At 38.3% G+C, this 19,550-nt stretch overlaps 1 protein-coding gene and 1 pseudogene across 1 annotated transcript in view; one reads left to right on the top strand and one right to left on the bottom strand.

Moving 5' to 3' along the window:
- LOC126492801 (60S ribosomal protein L19-like) overlaps window positions 1-9,229 on the bottom strand; it is a 56,052-nt pseudogene extending 46,823 nt beyond the window's left edge.
- The window catches only part of LOC126492796 (dystrophin-like), a gene marked incomplete at its 3' end in the record, with an annotated part of 366,806 nt that overhangs the window by 304,560 nt on the left and 42,696 nt on the right, over window positions 1-19,550 (top strand). The window lies entirely within an intron of this gene.

Genomic DNA, 19,550 nt, shown 5'->3' with positions numbered 1-19,550 from the left:
AGACATCCAGTTTGTCCACCACCATTTGTTGAAAAGGTTGTCTTTTCCAGTTTACTAGAAATTTTTTAAAGTAATGAATAGACGGATATCCCAAGCTTGTTTGGTTCTATAATAGTATGTTACTAATTTATTAACTCAATAGTTTCTGATAGTAATCATATCCACACATCATGGCACTTGTGGGTTCTAATATTTTGTTGAAATTAAAAATTCATTTAATCAGTTTAATATTACACTATTACAAAACCTCACCTGATCAATATACCTATGTCCTATTATTCCAATAATTTATTCATTGCTACTTATAGTGTATTGTTACTAAGTGTGCTATAAAGTTTAAATGCCTAATTCAATCAAACCCAAATATATGCTAATCATGTCACATATTCATTAAATATTCTATTTAGCTGTATATAAGTAAAGTTAGCTTGTTTACCACCCTGTCAACTGAAATACTATGAACTCACTCAAGAAAATACCATTTTTCAAGTGTTTTGCTTTGGTCAAAAGTTTTAAATTGCCGCTACTTCTGAGATTCTTGGTTGAAAATTAGGGTGAGCAATAAAACAAAGGCCTTAAGAAATAATAAGAAGTCAGGGCTATTTATAGTAATAAAGTATATTATTCCTTATTTATGGGGTCTCACAGATATTTATGCACCAGCATTTATAAATACAGGTAGGCATCTTATATTTAAGGTTTGAATTTGGGCATAAACCATAATCATTGAAATATCTATGGGGTGCCATATGAGATTTGAATAACTGTGTATAGTGTATGATTTGTAAATTAGGGAAATATATAGCCCCTTAAACATATATCATTTGTTTATGTTGAAAGTTTTCAAAACTATTTCTTCTAACTTTTTAGGGAAAGTAACTGGGGAATTTCTACGTCCAGTAGTATAATGAATAAGAAGTACTATAATAATCTTGCGATATAAACTACAGTTCTGCTGAAAAATGTTTACATTTAAAATTTGTAGAGAAAACCTGAGTCTATTTAGACAAGAAACAGGCAAGATGACACTTAGATTTCGGGTCATCTCCGTGCTTCATATATAGTTTACTGTACTCAGGAAATATAGAGATGACATTAACCAAGGTTAAACTATAGACAATTTCTATGGAGAATCAGATTTTTTTTATGGTGAAAAAGTGTATATTTAGAATTAGCCGGCTGGGCTCAGTTTAGATGATTCCGTTTTTATTGGCAACATCCAGAGCATCATAATCAGGAGCCAACCGAACATACGCCTTCTCTCCGTCGGGCCTTATGAGGGTGTTGACTTTGGCCACATCGATGTCATAGAGTTTCTTCACAGCCTGTTTGATCTGGTGCTTGTTGGCCTTGACGTCCACAAGGAACACAAGTGTGTTGTTGTCTTCTATCTTCTTCATTGCTGACTCGGTGGTCAGGGGGAATTTGATGATGGCATAGTTGTCAAGCTTGTTCCTCCTGGGCGCGCTCTTCCGGGGGTATTTAGGCTGCCTTCGTAGCCGCAGGGTCTTGGGCCGCTGAAAGGTGGGCTATGTGCGGATCTTCTTTTTGTGGCTGTGGACGCCTTTCAGCACTGCTTTCTTGGCTTTCAAGGCCTTCGCTTTAGCTTCGGCTTTGGGAGGGGCGGGAGCTTCCTTCTTCGCTTTCGGCGCCATCTTGACGAAAAAGGGAGAATCAGATTTTAAAAGTATTGAGGAGAAAGTAGTATGGTTGTTAAGTAAACAGTTTTAAATGGATGGCGTGTCCCAATACAGGAATGGGATTGCAAAAACAGGAAGAAGAACTTAGTTGCCTTAGTAAATGTTCTGAAGCATGCATGGGAAATATTGTAACATATGTGCATATGTATATGCATTCATGTGTGGGTGTGTAGGAAACATTGTAGTGTGTGTGTGTGTGTGTGTGTGTGTGTGTGTGTGTGTGTGCCTGTGTGTGTTTAGGGTCATCCAAAAGAAGTATAATACCCTTACTATTAGCAGTAAGAGGGATCTTATTTTCTAGGTGGCATTTTTTTTTTTTTTTTTGCAGTTCATCTGAAGAGGAGGATTCACATATTCCATAAAATTGATTTAAAAGGGGCAGTCCCAGGAATGGCAGATGAAGTACAACAGAAATGGAGAAGATATGTAAGAGGCAGTTGTAGGCACATTCCTAGTCTGAGACTAGTTCCACAGTAATAGCCTGAAACATCCTTCAGAATTTGGGGCTGGGCTATCCTCTTCCCTCACAGAGTAGTCAATCATTAGTTTAAGACTACTCTGAGATGACATAAACTGCAACACGCTTACAGATTGCTGCTTCTGGGACACAAGCAGATCTAAAAGCCTGAACACAGGCATCCCAAATGGTGCAGGTGTAAATGATTAAAAGTCCATCTCGCCAAAAGCTAGAAGGATGGGCAAACTGAATGACACTGGAATTTTAGGGGACTTACATGGAAGTCCTGTAGTTTTTTTGTTGTTCTCTTTTCACTATAACCTCCAAATAACTATGCCACTAGTTAGAAAAATTATACTGGCTCTAGGTTGAAGAGTTATCTGAAAAACGCACTATATTTTAAAGATTTATTTTTGCTTTGTGCATATGTATGTTTGCCATGTATATTCATGGGAGTGCATAGGCTAGAAGTGGGTGGTAGACACCCTGGAGCTGGAGTGAGAGTTACTGGTGGTTGTGAGCCACCAGACATAGAGGCTGAGAACTGAACACGGGTACCCAGGAAGGACTGAACTCAGGTTCTCTGGAAGAAAAGTAAGTACATATTAAACATGGCATCATTTCTCTCTCCATGAAACAGCTAACTTTAAATTATCACTAAATATACTGTAACTAGAACTGTGGGAAAATAATATAATTGTTACACATTCAAAAATACAGCATTGTTAAAGATACTATTTGCTAATTTATTAGTTTCCTTGTTTTTCCAAGTCTACATTTTTATGTGACCAAATACCTAACAACTAGTGGTTTTAACTACCTCTGGAGATCAGATTTAAATGGGAAGCACAGAGGTTTTAAGTTTAGAATTTCTTCCAGTTTGAAATATTAATCCGTTTGACTTTTCACAACAAGGAATGTTTGAAATGCTTGCAGGGTGAGTTTTATAATGACATTTCTGTGCTTACATCTAGTATACCACTTAATGCTGATTCTACAAGAACAGTTGCTAGAGGGGAAAAGGAGGTTGTGATTAGACAATATCATATCTGCTGGCCTCCCATTGTATCTCTTAATTGTGGCTTTGTGACCCTTGTGCATATCTTATTATTTGATTTGAATTGGCAATGCTATTGATTGTAGATCATATTTCAGAAACTACCTTTTATCTTAAAGCTTAAATGTATCTAGAGATGCCTGTGTGCTCTGAAGACATTAGAATAGTAGTGTAGTATTTGAGTATATGTCCATTTGGCACACATCAGTTTTCTCTATGGTACAACTCAGTCAAAAACTGAATGCAGTTGTAAGTAGGTGAAATGTACACCAGCTATAAGATCACAAAATAGGGGATAGATGTTTTCTCTCCTGTGGTTAGACATGAAGGCATGGTAAGATAGAAGAATAACAAACAAGGAAGAATGTATTAAAATGGAATTTTGAAGTATTAGTGAACTAGAAGAACTGTAAAGGTGAACCACAAACAGAATCATAGAGAAGAATTAGGAAGAACTAATGTTACATAGGTCTAGAATACGAAAAAAAAAAAAAAAAAAAAAAAAAAAAAAAAAAAAAAAAAAAAAAAAAAAAAAAAANAAAAAAAAACATGGTCTTGGAATTTATGTAATTTGAATTAGAAAGTGGTGGCTTGGAGCACTGGACTGAGCTCCCAAGGTCCAAATGAGAAGCAGAAGGAGGGAGGACATGAGCAATAAAGTCAGAACCGTGAGGGGTGTGTCCACCCACTGAGACGGTGGGGGCTGATCTAATGGGAGCTCACCAAATCCAGCTAGACTGGGAATGAACAAGCATGTGATCAAACTGGACTCTGATCATGGCGGACAAAGAGGGCTGACTGAGAAGCCAAGGAAAATGGCACTGGGTTTTGATCCTACTGCATGGACTGGCTTTGTGGGAGCCTAGTCTGTTTGGATGCTCACCTTCTTAGACCTGGATGGAGGGGGGAGGACCTTGGACTTCCCACAGGCAGGGAACCCTGACTGCTCTATGAACTGGAGAGGGGCAGGGAGGAGGATGGGAATGGGGGGTAAATGGGAGGAGGGGAGGAGGTGGAAATTTTTAAGTAAAAATAAATTAAAAATATGTGAAAAAAAGAAAGTGGTGGGAGTCTGGGAATTAAAGATGAGAAACCCATGTTAGAATGTTACAAATTTTGTTCTATTTTGTTTTCCTGTCATTGTGATAGACAAGTCTGACCAAAAGATATGTAGTGCGGAAAGGTTTTATTTCATCTTACTCTTCTAGGTCATATTCCATCTGTAAGGGAAGTCAGAAAGGAACTCAAAGCAGGAAACTAGGCATGCTGTTTACTGGCTTGTTTGCTGTAGCTTCTGCTCAGGCACTTTTTTATACAACCCAGGACCATCTGCTTGGCATTGGCAGTGTGGAAGGGTTTCACCCTTACATCAATAAACAGTTAAAACAAGTGCCCACAGACATGGCCACAGGCCAGTCTGATCTGGGCAGTCCTTCAATTGAGACTTTCTTCTTCCAAATGATTCTTGGTTATATCGAACTGACAATCAAAACTAAACTGGATACATACTTAGGGCTGGTGATATATCTCAGTTGGTAAAACATTTTTTTTCTGCCATTCCTAAGACCCTGGATTAAATTATTAGTATTGCAGAATAAAATATCACAATAGATATGTTGGAATTCATGTCAGTAGGACATAACATTGACATAATCTAAGGATACAGAGAATGAGTTGATATGAACTTGGTGCATGGCTGAAAAACACTATAAGGTCTTTGGCTAAGTCTGGAAGTATAAATGAGGATTGCTCTTACAAGACATAGGTATTGATTTCTATTTGGGTAATTTCATATGCTTTATGTTAATAGGATGTACATAAGTGGTTGGAATGGTCACAGTCTTTGGCAAATGTGTTTGTAGATATCTATAAGGAAGTCAACACCTGTACTTGAGAGCTGTGACAATGACAGGGTGTATAATAGAAAACACCAGGTGTTTTAAGGTCTTGACCGAAAGCAGCTGACCTCAGTTGCTCATAAGAAGAGCTCTATTGAAGACGGAAACTTTAAAGAAATCCCACACTAGCTCAGAATTGAGTATAATAGAGGGTTATTTATTGAGGGGTAGACTTGCGGATCACAATCCTCTGCTGGAACGGGGAACAGCAACCGAATCTCACAGCCAGAAAAGAGGCCAGACATGTGCTTTACATTGGCATACATAGTATAAGAGACCATGCCCAAGTGGGGAGGTAACTTAAAGGCTACTGGTGGTAGGAATTCGCACAGCACTTTATTAGGTGGGTTATGATATTATGGTATCACCAGTACAATGGGGTCCCAAATGGGGTAGAAAGAATAAGTATTTCCATCCAGAGAAACCAAGAAAATCCCTTGCTTTTGTAGGTGGTAGGTGATCTAAATGTAAAGTGTGGCTTTTTCGTACACTTATATGTGGCTAGGATTACGATATACTAACATTCAGTAAGGTGTTGATAAGAAGTAGGACCTGGGTATCAGAGAGGGGAATGCAGTGATATTTCATTTGTATTTTAATAAATAAAAATTGCCTGAAGAACAGAATGCAAAACAGCCACAATAGTCAGTCATAAAGGCCAGGCAGTGGTGGCACACACATTTATTTAATCCCAGCAGCCACGCTAGTTAGTCATAGAAGCCTGACGGTGTTGGTGAATGCCTTTAATCCCAGCACTAGAGAGGAACATAAGGTAGGATGAGAGAGGAACTCTCTGTCTTCAGTCTGAAAATTTCATAGAAGCAAGGGCTCTCTGATGACTTAGCTGCTTTACTTTTCTGACCTTCAGGTTTAACCCAAATATCTGTCTCTGGATTGTTATTATTCATGCTACAGGGGAGGTTGAGGTTACATTTCCTGCCCTACTGGAGGCCTGTGTCCTCTAATAGGCACAAGTGCTAGTGCCCTCAGTCATAAGGGAAGGCCTCCAAAGTGGCATAGCCTGATTTGTGAGGAAGCAGTTGTGACATTTCCAGGGTAACACAGAAATGATGCTGAAATCAAAGGCAATGATTTTGGACTATCAATGTGGAGGCTAAGCCAAAGAGACAGGTGAACGAGAAAATGTATATTAAACATAATTAAAAGACAATAATTGTGCTGGCAGTGGTGACGCATGCCTGTAATCTCAGCACTAGGCAGGTGCAGAAAGGAGAAACACAAGTGAGGTCAGCCTGGCCTACAAACTCAGTTCTAGGACAGCCTGAGGGAGAAAGAGAGGCCATGCCTTACACAACAACAAGCGCACAACCAAGAGTCCCAAGTTCAAATACTTAGAATAGTTCAGATGAAAGCTATTTATAGTGTGCCGGAAAGACGGATTAGTGGGTAAAGAAGTTTGCTGTCAAGCTTGACAACTGGAATTCGATACCTGTAACACACGTGGTAGAAGGAGAAAACATAGGCCTGAAAATTGTCCTGGAATTGGCAAAGGTGATCTTTGCCATGTGAGCATACAACATGAAACACACACACATACACACACACGCAAACACATACATACATACACAAACAGAGAGACCAAGAGAGAGAAAGAATATACCGACAGACACAAAATGAATGAGTGTAGTAAGAATACAATATTTTTGAAAGGCATGTGCAAAAAAAAAGAGACATTTAAAGAGTATACAAGAAAGAACATTGATTTACAAAATATATGCATTTCCGAAAGCATCAGGAAAACCAAAATTTTTCTAGGTTTTACAACTATATTAACCAAAGAAAATTATTAATGGGCATTTAATTAGGGTTTGAAAAAGACCCATTCATTTTTCAGATTGCTTTGATTAGTTTTTTATTTAATTAATTTATTTATTTTACACCCCAACAGCAGTTTCCTGGCCCTCTTCTCCTATCATTCTTTCCCCCACATCAGGCCCTTCCCCCATCCACTCCTCCTTTCTTTCTGTTCACAAAGGGGTAGACCTCCCATGGCTGTCAACAAAGGATAGTATATCAAGTTGCACACTGCTTTGACTAGTCTTAAAGGAATTGTAGGCCATAACCTACGCATGCATTCACTCGTTCATGTGGTCATTTGCCAACTTTTTTATCCCCGAGTTAACTCTTCATGTTCTATGTTCTTCCCTGGGTCTAGCCCCCAATCCAAGTGGTACAAGGAGTAGAAAAACTGTGAGAAAGAAGCACAAACATATCCCCCAAGACCTGAAGATAGTGAAAAATTACTATGCAAAAACTTTCATGGCAGATTCTTAAACTACAAACAGGATTATTTTTTAAAAAATAATCAAGCTGGACGATGGTGGCGCACGCCTTTAATCCCAGCACTTGGGAGGCAGAGGCAGGCAGATCTCTGTGAGTTCAAGACCATCCTAGTCTACAGAGCTAGTTCCAGGACAGGCTCCAAAGCCACAGAGAAACCCTGTCTCGAAAAATAAATAAATAAATAAATAAATAAATGAATGAATAAATAAATAGATAGATAGATAGATAGATAAAATTAATAATCAAATAGTCTAGATTGGTAACAGTATGTGACATAAAATTAGGATGTTCTAGTATATAATTCATAGTATCAATTATGTTCATGAAAATTGCTAAAACACTACCGTATTTTTCCATTGTTTATCAAGTAAATGATAAAATGTTAGTAAAGGTTTCCTTTGTTTGTGTTCTTCTAATACTGCCCGTATTTTATATTTCATTTTGATTATTTTTGTTAAGACAGGCTCTAGTGGAGCCCAAACAGGCCTTAAATGTCTCATCTTTCTGTTTTTGTCTTCCATGGTCTGGGGTTATAAATTTATGGCACAGACACCTGACTTGTCAAAATTTCTGAAATGGTTTTTCTACAATAGAAATAGAAATTTTGGTGTATATCAAGAAGTAACCAACTATTAAGATAAATACTGATCATATTGCATATGAAAACTTGATCTTTCCAATTGAATATAAAAATTATTTTGAAATTTTCAATTTTATTTTGCATAATGTATTTGGGAAAACATTTTCTATAATTTCGTAAAAAAATACTATATTTACATCATTTCTACTTTACCCACTCTGCACTGCAACTCCTTCCATGTCACTCTACTTCTTCTCAAATTCATGAAGAGAGTTCATGTGTGTTTGTGTGTATGAAAAAATTTTAAACACATATATGAGAGTTGCAATCCAAGGTGGTCATCTATGAGTCTATAGGTTTATTTTAGCATACACTTAGAAGAGAAAGCAGAAACAAAGAGCCCAATAGGGCTATAGGAATTTCAAATGTTACTAAGTAGAGACTGAGTTCTACTTTAGGGTAGTTTGTAAAATAGAAATATACACGGACCACAATAAGACAGGGAACCAGAAATAAGTAAGAAAAAAAAATCAAGGTCTTAGTCAAGACAAATAGGATTTAGGCTGCATCCTTTTAGAAAGATAAATGTGTACTTTTTTCATATTTTTGAGATTTATTTATTTATTATGTGCATTGATATTTTATAAGAATAGATGTATGAGCATCACATCTGTATCCACTGTTCTGGAAGCCAGAACTGAGCATTGGATCCTCGGGTATTGGAGTTACCGAAAGTTGTAAGCCACATTGTGAATGCTGGTAATCAAATTTGCATCCTCTGGAAGAGCAGCCTATAATTTTAACCACTGAACACTCTCTCCTGCCTATATAATTGTAAGTTTTGTGTTGTTACATGAAGAAAATGATGCTATGTTAGTGGCTTAAGACAGCACTTTCTTTTAGGGTTCCCAAGATGTGTACTCGGAGAATCACACAGAGAAGGCTCAGGCTATTCCTAGTGATCTAACCTTTGCATACATCTACTTTCAAATGTGTTGATTTCTCCTAGTGCTGAGGACAGTCATCCAAATTATGCATTGCTCTTTTTGTTCCTTATTTTTTCTTTTTTACACAGAATCTTACTATGTGGTTCAGGCTGTCCTCAAACTCACCGTCCTCATGCTCACAGCCTCCGGGAGTGCAAGAATTACAGGTGTGTAGCACCATGCATCTATAGGTTTGACCTCTTGATGGAGGTGTTGTTAGTGCATTCTGTGGGTATCTCTTGCCCATGGTAGTTACTGCAAGTAATTTTCTCCTACTATCATTTTCTCCATGGGTATTAAACAATCCCCATCTTTAAGGAAGGAAAAATGCCAGCGAGTTTAACTGTTAGGGCAGAATAAGGAAGGCCTTGGCTTAGGCAAGCTGAGAAGAGGAGCTTACAGTGTCAGAAAGGAAGACAGATATATCTTGGAAGAATACAGCTGATGGGAGACAGAATTGAAAGCCCAGACTCATCATTTCTTTATATGCATTTTGTAAGTATAAACTCCATATCAAGTAGGAATTCCAGAAAACAACTAAATAGAACATCTTAAATTTGTTTCCTGTAAATATTATCCCTATTATAATTGTGTACTCTCAACAATGACTAAACAATGTTTTAAGAAAAAAGATATGATGAATTTTTTAAAAATGTGTTTTTAAAAGATTTTTTTTGTGAAAATTAACTGTGACTGCCCTTAGAAATGATGAGATGACTAAGAGAGTTCAGCTCAACTTGTGGTGGTCTCTTGTTCAGCAAGGGAAGCAGCAACTGAGATTTTGTGATTAACAAAATTATCAGATTCCACTACAGATCCAGCACTGATCAAAGTCTACAATTTAGCTACATTTTCAAATACATCCTGTGCAAATGAAATGGAAAAAATTCTGATGGAAGGGATGTTTTTACATTCATTATAAATCTATCATGGGTCGTATAATGTTCTTGTTACTTAATTTTACGTTGGAAAAAAATCTCCATGATACTTTGATTTCATATGTAAGAATAACAAAAGTATTTGGTGTTTTGTCTTGCTGATAGATAATTATGCTTTCTTTTAATATGTACTGTTCAAAAGAATAGATACCTGGGGTATTGATAGGTATTATCTCAAAGTTAGATGGTCACATCTTTTCCTTTTTTATATTTTTATTTTTCCAGTCAAAAATTTCCACTTTCTCCCCTCCTTCCATTCCCCTACTGCTCCTCCACTCAACCTCCTCCCTCCCCGTCCAGTGTTAAAAGAGGGCAGGGTACCCTGCCCTGTGGGAAGTCCAAGGCCCTTCCCCCTCCATCAAGGCCTAGGAAGGTGTGCATCCAAAGAGACTAGGGTCCCAAAAAGCTAGTACATGCAGTAGAACATGTCCCAGTGCCATTATTAATGCTTCTTAGTCAGCCCCCATTGTCAGCCACATTCAGAGAGTTCGGTTTGATCACATGCTTGTTTATTCCCAGTCCAGCTGGATTTGGTGAGCTCCCATTAGATCAGGCACACTGTTTCAGTAGGTGGACCAACCCCTCGCTGTCCTGACGTCCTTGCTCTTCTTCTTCCTCCTTCTGTTCTTCAACTGGACCTTGGGAGCTCAGTCCGTTGCTCTGATGTGGGTCTCTGTCTCTATCTCCATCCATTGCCGGACAAAGTTTCTATGGTGATATTCGAGATATTCATCAGTGTGACTGTGGGACAAGGCCAGTTCAGGCACCCTCTCCTCTGCTGTCCAAGAACCTAGCAGGGGACATACCCATGGACACCTGGTATCCCCTCTAGAGCCAAGTCTCTTGCCAACCCTAAAATGATTCCCTTAATGAAGATATCTTTTTCACTGCTCCTATATCTGCCCTTCCTCCATCTGAACCCTCCCATTCCCCCAAGCTCTCCCCAATCCTTCCCTTCTACCTTCTCTCCCCATTTTCCCCTTTCCCCACCCCATCCCAACCCCTATGCTCCCAACTATTACCCAGCGATCTTGTACTGAACTGAACAGAGAATTCTCAACAGAAGAAGTTCAAATGGCCAAAAGATACTTAAGGTCATGTTCAACTTCCTTAGCGATCAGGGAAATGCAAGTCAAAAAAACTTTGAGATACCATCTTATACCTGTTAGAATGGCTAAAATCAAAAACACCAATGATAACCTATGCTGGAGAGGATGTGGAGTAAGGGGGACACTCATCCATTGCTGGTGGGAATGTAAACTTGTGCAAACACTTTGGAAATCAGTGTGGCTGTTTCTTAGAAAATTGAGAGTCAACCTACCTCAGGATCCAGCAATACCACTCTTGTGAATATACCCAAGAAATGCCCAATCATACTACAAAAGCATTTGTTCAACTATGTTCATAGCAGCATTATTTGAAATAGCCGGAACCTTGGAAACAACCTAGATGCCCCTCAATGGAAGAATGGATGAAGTGTGGAACATATACACATTAGAGTACTACTCAGTGGTGAAAAAGAATGACATCTTAAATTTTGCATGCAAATGGATGGAAATAGAAACAACTATCCTGAGTGAGATAACCCAGACCCAAAAAGATGAATATCATATCTACTCACTCATTGGTGGACTCTAGCCATAAACAAAGGACATTGAGCCTATAGTTCACAAGCCAAGAGAAGCCAAATAATAAGGTGAACCCAAAGAAAAACATATATAGTTTCTCCTGGAAATTGGAAGCAGACATGGTCACACCTTTTCAAAAGAGTAGTTACTGTTTTTCCCTATTAGTAAAATTTTAGAATTTACTAAAGTTTATCAAAAAAATCCTTAAATAGTAGAATATTTAGTATTTTTCTGTGAATATTGAAAATGCTTATAAGCAAAAATTTATATTTTTATATAATATTTTCCTTTGGTAATACATACTTGGGACCTTAAAAGCAATGAATAGTTGCTGAGAGAAAGGCATCCCCAGTCCTTCCTACCCCCTGAGGGTTGCTAGGCAATTAGAAGCTACTGAGGAGGGGGAGACATTTTCTTCTTTCGTGTAGCCACTGGTTAGTTGCTGATGCTCTCTAAAGAACCATTCTCTCATGCTCATATAAGAAACCCTACTTAAACTCTTTAGGTGACCTAAAACAAAACAGATATGAATATAGAAGGGAAGCTATTTGAGAAGAGGAAGGGGATAATTAGGAGTGAGGGTGACAAGGGAGGCTAAAAAGAAGGTGAATCTGATGAAAATATGTGTGTAAAAATATCAAAATGAAGACTGTTAAGTAAAATTAGCATATGTTAATAGAAATCTAGGAAAAGAAAAAAAAATGATGTTTCCCTAGCCTATGAAAATGGTGCAAGTCATTGTATCTTAGGGAAGGCAGATCTGTATCCAGAGATTATTTCAGTTGGCAATTTGCCTTATCTTCATATTTCTTGTTTCTGTTGTGGCATGGTGTGATGGTGTGATGGTGTGTGTGTGTGTGTGTGTGTGTGTGTATAGGTACATGGGTCCATGCATACAGAGGTCGACCTTGATTTTCTTCCTCTATCACTTTCCATCTTGAGTTTTGAGACAGAGTCTGTTGCTGAACAAAGAGCTCTAGTTTCAGCTAGGTTTAATGGTCAATTAGCCCCAGGGGTCGTCCTGTAGTACCTCATCCCAGTAACTCACACACCACACACCCTGTTGACATACTTGAACAACTTGCTACTTTCAGCTTTTTATGTGGCTGTCAGGGAACTCAAATCTTCCTCCTTGCCATCATGTGTTATTTTACATTGTGTACTTATTTTTCAACTTTAGGTTTCAAATCTGTTGTGGAGTTTGAGAATAAAGATTATAACTGCATCAAGCACCACAATAATATTAACTTACTCTGTATCTGCACTTTATGTAGGCTACTAAATTTCCATAAATTTGTGAGATTATATATGGGATCCAATTATTAGGATGCTGAAATAAGAGTTTGTTAAGTTATAAGACTTTTCCAAGATAAGGGAAGACTTGCACATCAAACTTACAGAATGGCTTCATTCCATAAATTTAAAATATGATTGGGATGCAAATCAGCAGGATTATTCCTACACCTTACACCCTACAGAGGCTCAGCTAAAAGTCAGGGCTCCCACAGCTGATATATTAATTCACTAAAGCTCTTCTTGCATTTTCAAGTTTGCATTACAACTCTTTTCCAACCTACATACCTAAAATTTTTTAAAGCAATCACTTTCAAAAGTGTAGAATCAAACTCGTTTTCCACTTATAAACTACCATATATATAACTCCAAGTATTTCACATAGCATCCGTAAATTCAATAAATGACTCTATTATTTTGAAGGGCTAAATTTCAATTGTCTGTCAAAATCTCTAAAGCAATACCAAGAAAAATCACAAGAAATGCTGTTATTTTATAAAATCTATATTAGTATCCTTAATACAAAAGTCCATTAGTTTTCTATAACTGAAAACTGGAAAATCCACAAAGACAAAATAAACTAAGGCAATTTCTAAACCATTGTTTGTGCAGAGTATCACAGAATCAGTCTGGAGTTCCCTGTGGACTGCTTTGTATAATATTGTTTTAAACACAGAATATATAATACACGTGGTTAGCAAAAAAAAAAAAAAAAACCAACCAGAAAAAAAAATACAATCACTAAAACACATGATAATTTTTCAATATGATATGTGACTTTTGACACATTAATAAACAATACACAGAAGACAACCTAATGACCATTTTTACTTCCAAAAGATGAGTGTAATGTGTACATTGAGAAATTTGAAAATATCATGTGATATATAATATCCATGGGTATTCTTTGTGTCAAGATTTCAGATTTTACAGATAATTTCTAAATGCAAAGTGTAATTAAAAAAGAAGGGGGGGATTGTCAGTGATTAAAAAGAATACAGATGTGCTTCATTTCTTATCTGAGTTCAGGAGTTCTCTACTTTCAGTTCTTCATTCCTTGACCACCAGGACTCTGAGACTGACAATCTTCTTACAAACCTTTAGATTAAATTCCTTCTTTTTATTTGATAACAGTTGGAGAACCTACCATAATTTCTTTTCTATCTCTGCCTCAGGAAAGTGTAAGGTAAATGTTCGCTAATTTTCTGGTAGTTTTTTCCTAAGTTCTCTAGTTTTATTATTGTTGCATTTTTCATAGTTAAATGTATATTCTAGATGAAGAGTTTGAGAGGGTGAGTTTAGACAGTACCTTTAGGAATAGACTAGTATTATTAACTTTATTTTATATGAAGAATTAATACTTATGCATATTTCTTTATCTACTAGTATATGTCATATAGTCAGTCAGTGACAGATCTGAGCCTAGAATTGAGTTTCTCAAAACATAGTTCATTGTATACCAGTATAATCATATAGAGAAACTATCAATTTGTTTTAATAGATTCATGCATATGACTCTAATATACACTAAAATCTGAGGAGAGGAAGAACTGCACTGAGAATGCCTAGTTTTCCGGTTGATATTTCAACATGATGTGTTGCCTACCACTCATGTGCGTGCATATACACATGAAGAAATTCATATCTGTCTATCTATCTCCATCTATCTATCTGTGTATCTATCTATCCGGACCTGTAAATGATCATTTATCTAGCAGACACATATCAATTAGGAGGAACAGGCTTGACAAAAAATCCCAAAGAGATAATAATATTTTATATCAAGAAATGCATGCACGTGCACATGCACATACACACACAAAATCAAGGCACATGTAGAGATCAGACTTTGTAGAAAGCAGGGTAGTGAATAGAATAGAATGTATGTCATGCGTCTTCTGGATCTAGATAAGTAGCTTGTACCTGCAACAATTATACAGGTCATACAAAACAACATAATGAACTGTTGGAAACCTCTGGGATGAGAATGGACATTTAATGAACAATTGAGTGAAGGGGGAGAATATTCCTTAAGAATCATTATAATATATAGTTTTACAGTTTCATACATGTGTGTAATATATTTTGACCATATATCTCCCTATTACTCTGTTTTATCCCCTTCTCACTCCTTCAAAAATCCCTTTACTTCTCAACAAGTTGTCCCGCTACTCATGGCTCTTTTGTATTATTTCAAAATAACTCAGTTTTATTAGGGTTGCTTGTAGAACATAGATTTGGGATCGTTACCAGAGTATGTACAACTTATCAGTGGCTACGGTGCTAAAGAAAATATCTACCCATTCCTGTGTAGTCACTAGTTGCCAATAGCTTTTCAGCTATGCATGGTACCTCATGAACTCTTCTTTTGTCCAGACTGGAATGTTGGTAGGGTTAACCCTGGTCCTCCACAGGTAACCATGACTGCTATGATATTGTGAGTTCAACAGTTAAAGCAAGTTCAGAAGAAAGCTCTCCAAAATCTCTCCAGATCCTCTGGCTCTTGCATTTTTTTGCCTCCTCTTTCATGATAATCCTTTAACCTTAGAATCAAAGAAGGATATAAATGTTTAGGACTAAACACTCAACAGAAACATTTTCTCAGCATCTTGATGAGTTATGATTTTCTGCACTAACTGAAGCACACTACAAACCAAAGCTTCTTTAACCAATGTTAGAAGTCACACTAATCTATTGGTCTAAACACACTTGATAGGGAATTGGACAAGAGAACCACTTCACAAAATAGGAAGAGTAGCCACCTGGCCCACCAGCCAGAGCCTATGGCATCTTCAGTCATGAGTTTTTGACCAGGTTTACAATATCAGGCATCAACTTCCTCCTGTTGAGCTTGCAGTCTAAGAAGAAAGTGGTTGATTGCCCCCTCCCTCTTAATAATCATGCTGCTATTTCCCCAGCAGGCACACCTTGCCTTAGAGAGTTGGTGTTGTAGTATACAAATTCTAGCGCTGGGTAAGACCACTGATGACTTTTCAACACCAGCACTCTGCATTACACTTTTCAATGATATTAAAGCTACGTAGCAGGAAGAAAGGTTCTAGTTCAGTGTCCACTTGATTTCTCTATGTTCTACAATCAAAGTGTCTTCAGCAACAGGGGCTCACTCAGTTGGGTTAGGCAACTGAGAGATATTCTGTGCATGAAACTGACTACAGCTTCTGTGCGCAGCATTTTCCCCCCATACAGGGTAGAGAGAGCCAAATGAAACTGACTGTGAAATCATAGCCACAGTTAAAGTATGTTAAAGTTTAAGATTAGTGAACAGCATCACTCCATTGGAATCCTCAGTTACTTCTTTCACCCTACTTCCTTTCTTTCTTGTCTTCAATGACAAGAGCTCTATATGAATTCTAAGTCTGATCCTATTCCTCTTCTACTGAATATTCACCAAAGTCACTTATTGCTTTCATCACAGCATCTCTCACAGTTTCTTCTTGGTTTTTTTTTTTTTTTTGCTTAATAACTTCATTAGCAATACTGTCCTTAATCTCGTTTAGAATGAAAAAAACTAGTAAAATTGAGTAGACACAAAGTCATGCCCTTAACCAAGAAATTATTTGCATTTGATACCTCCTGGGAAAGGTAAACCAATTTACTTCAGTGTGTCATTGGGGGTATCAACCATACTGCAGGGCAGGCCTCATGCCCAGGAGTAGTTGATAAATGTAAAACATATTTTTTTGTGTATGCTTTTTGTTTAGTCTGGGTATTGTCTGCCACGTTGATTTTCTTTCATTTTTTGGTTTGTCTGTTTTGATTTTTTTGGTTGGTTTTATTGTTTTTGAGAAAGGCAGAGAGAAAAAACTTGAAGCTATGTGGGTAGGGAGATCTAGAACTCCTGGAAAGTGTTGGGGGAAGAGAAAGAACAGGATAAAAATATATTCTATGAAAAAAATTAATACAGCATAATAAAGAATTAGTCATACTATGACTGTATCATTTGTGGTCTTTTCAACTCTTCAAATTATGACATAGTTAATATGTTATTATACTCAATATACTATTGATCCAGTAATATAGAGCTCTGATATTTCATGTAGATTCCAAATTCTTAGAAACATGATATTTGAGTCTTTTTTCTTTCTATTTTTATGAAAAAAAACCTTTGTGGGCAGGGGTGCTGCATGCCTTTAATCCCAGCACTTGGGAGGCAGAGGCAGTTGGGTCTCTGTGAGTTTGAGATGAGTGTCGTCTACAAGAGCTAGTTCCAGGACAGCCTCCAAAGCTACAGAGAAATCCTGTCTTGAAAAACCAAAAAAAAAAAAAAAAAAAACTTATATTTGAGGAATAAGTATATGTACAGCTTTCAAGAACGGGGAGAAAGTATTAATTAGCACATCAAAAATCATAATCAAGTTCACAATTGTGTAAGTGAGCTCCATGAAACCACTGAACTTGACCACTCTATGGGTATAAAAAGTGACCTCACATTCTAGCCTATTGTTGACAAAAGGGCCAAGAACTATCTTCTCATCACTACATCTGGCTGAGCAGGATTGGTGTCAGAGGGGTCTTGGGAAACATAGGAAATCAGTCAAAGGTGGGGAGTCAGGGAGTTGAGTAGACAGTAGGAAGCCTGAAGAAACTCTTTCAGAATCACTGACCCTTGGGGTCATTTCACTAATTGTTCCCTGAAACAAATTCTAAAGGGTCAGGTAACAGTTATTGTTATGACACAGGGTTAGGGTTAAGGTGGGCCTAGGTGGGGTACAAGTCATCAGTGCCCAAAAGAGGATCATAGCAAGAATCTTACATTGGAGTCAGCCTTTGAAGACGATAGTTTACAAGCCAATTCATGTAAGATGTTTTAATCTTCTTTTCCACTTGACCAACTAACAATGTAGTACCAATTCTGTTCCCTGAGGACGAGACAGGAGCCTTCCTTTTCAGTGGTCAGAAAGTTGAGAGTTTTATAGGGCCACTGAGGCTAGGAAGGTGATCTGACTTTGTAGGTCTGAGGTTGGCTCCTAGATGGAGTGGATTATCTGTTAGGATAGATGGAGGCTATAGCCCAGGATCCTGGACACAGGACTCTAGTCAATACTGAAGCTTTTGAACTTATTCCAGTTGTGACTGGGAGGGTCATGGCTCATTTCTCTTTCAATGTTGAGGATGAGTTGAACACGTAATGAAGTGGGGATGCATGGGTCATAGATTAAGGTGTGTGCATACTGAGACTAGACCAATACCAGAAGAAGATTCCTTATGGAGCTAGTTAGGATTTGGAGATTAAGGTCTTAACATACTGCCAAGACTAGAAGGAGAGCGAGGTGGATAATGGTTATTGAAAAGGCAATCAGCTGGTGTTTCTGGAGGATAGAAAGATACCAGCAGAGAGGAGAGGAGGAAATGGTCTCAGGGCTGTGGAATGTGAACATTAGAGTTACTTTTGTGAAGGCGATGGCCACCAGGAGATGCATGGGGTTGCATTGAGGGACTCATCAGTATTTCTGTAAGCACAGTACATTCTCAGGGAGTCATTTTGAATGACCATCCATGAGGTGGCAGCAGAATATAGGTCCTGATGTTGAAGATTTCAAAGCTTCAGCTGGATGATGGTTGTTGTATGGTCTCTGCTATGGCATCAGCAGGAGTGGGCAGATCCCACTTTTTGTCTGGTGGAAGGCCCAAATCTTTCTAAATCATTATAGGTAAACCCTTCAACCCCTAGGCCTATTTGTCATCCTAGGGGTCTTGGATAGTGAAGATCACGGTGCCTCTTTCAGGGTCAAGTTTGCGTGAGAGTTATTGGGGTTTCTAACCCATAGCTTGAGGAGAAAAAAAAAAGATATCTACAGCCCCAGAATGAGTAATTTTCCCATGAGGTCTCAGCTTTACGGTTTGGTTGTTTGGTTCTGAGGAAATCAAATACATTTAGAGCCAGCAAGGAGGGAAGAGGACAGAGTGAAACCACCATTGACTGAACAAGCTGCATAGAGGTCAAAAGAAATGTGAATGTCTGAAGCATATCCTGCTTCAGGACAGAAGGTAAACTAAAGGAGCTTTGGGAGGGGAGGGCTATTCAGCAAACATTTGAAAATTCCAAGCATGTTGTGCTGTCCTCTTGGTTGGGAGTGTGGAAAGAAGACTAAGCCCCTTAGAAGGAAAGATTCCAAATGCTGAGATGGGTGTTATATGGGAGACCCTAGGCTTCAGCTTTCCTGTCAAGTGGCAAAGAGTACTTATGAGGTCATGTGTTCAGACATCACTTAAGCTACAGAAGATGCATCCGGGCCATCAATCCCTGAAATCTAGCTACAGCAGGTATGGTGAGGAGGACCATATCCAGATACACCAAGTATGGCCCGACAGCCAGCAGGTGAGAAACCTTCAGAAAAACTCAGGCACTGGGTAAAATGATTTTGTTACTAGGATCAGTGGAGGATTGAGGCAGGGCATGTTCAGTATGGTCCTGGAGAAATTTTCTGTGCTTTGTGGGAGCCTAGCCTGTTTGGATGCTCACTTTCCTGGACCTGGATGGAGCAGGGAGGACATAGGACTTCACACAGGGCAGGGAATCCGGACTGCTCTTCAGACTCCAGAGGGAGGGGCAGAGGATTGGGGAGAGGAGAGGGGGGACGAGTAGGGGGAGGGGGAGAGGAGGGGGGGAGGGGGGGAGGAGGAGAGGAGGGGGGGAGGGGAGGGAAATGGAAGAATGGGCAATTTCTTTTTTTTTTTGCAACAACTA

Source organism: Alexandromys fortis, unplaced genomic scaffold, assembly GCF_014885135.2.
Source record: "Alexandromys fortis isolate MF-2015 unplaced genomic scaffold, M_Fortis_MF-2015_v1.1 scaffold_315, whole genome shotgun sequence".
In the NCBI taxonomy this organism is placed as follows: Eukaryota; Metazoa; Chordata; class Mammalia; order Rodentia; family Cricetidae; genus Alexandromys; species Alexandromys fortis.
This window is presented reverse-complemented; position numbering and strand designations above follow the sequence as displayed.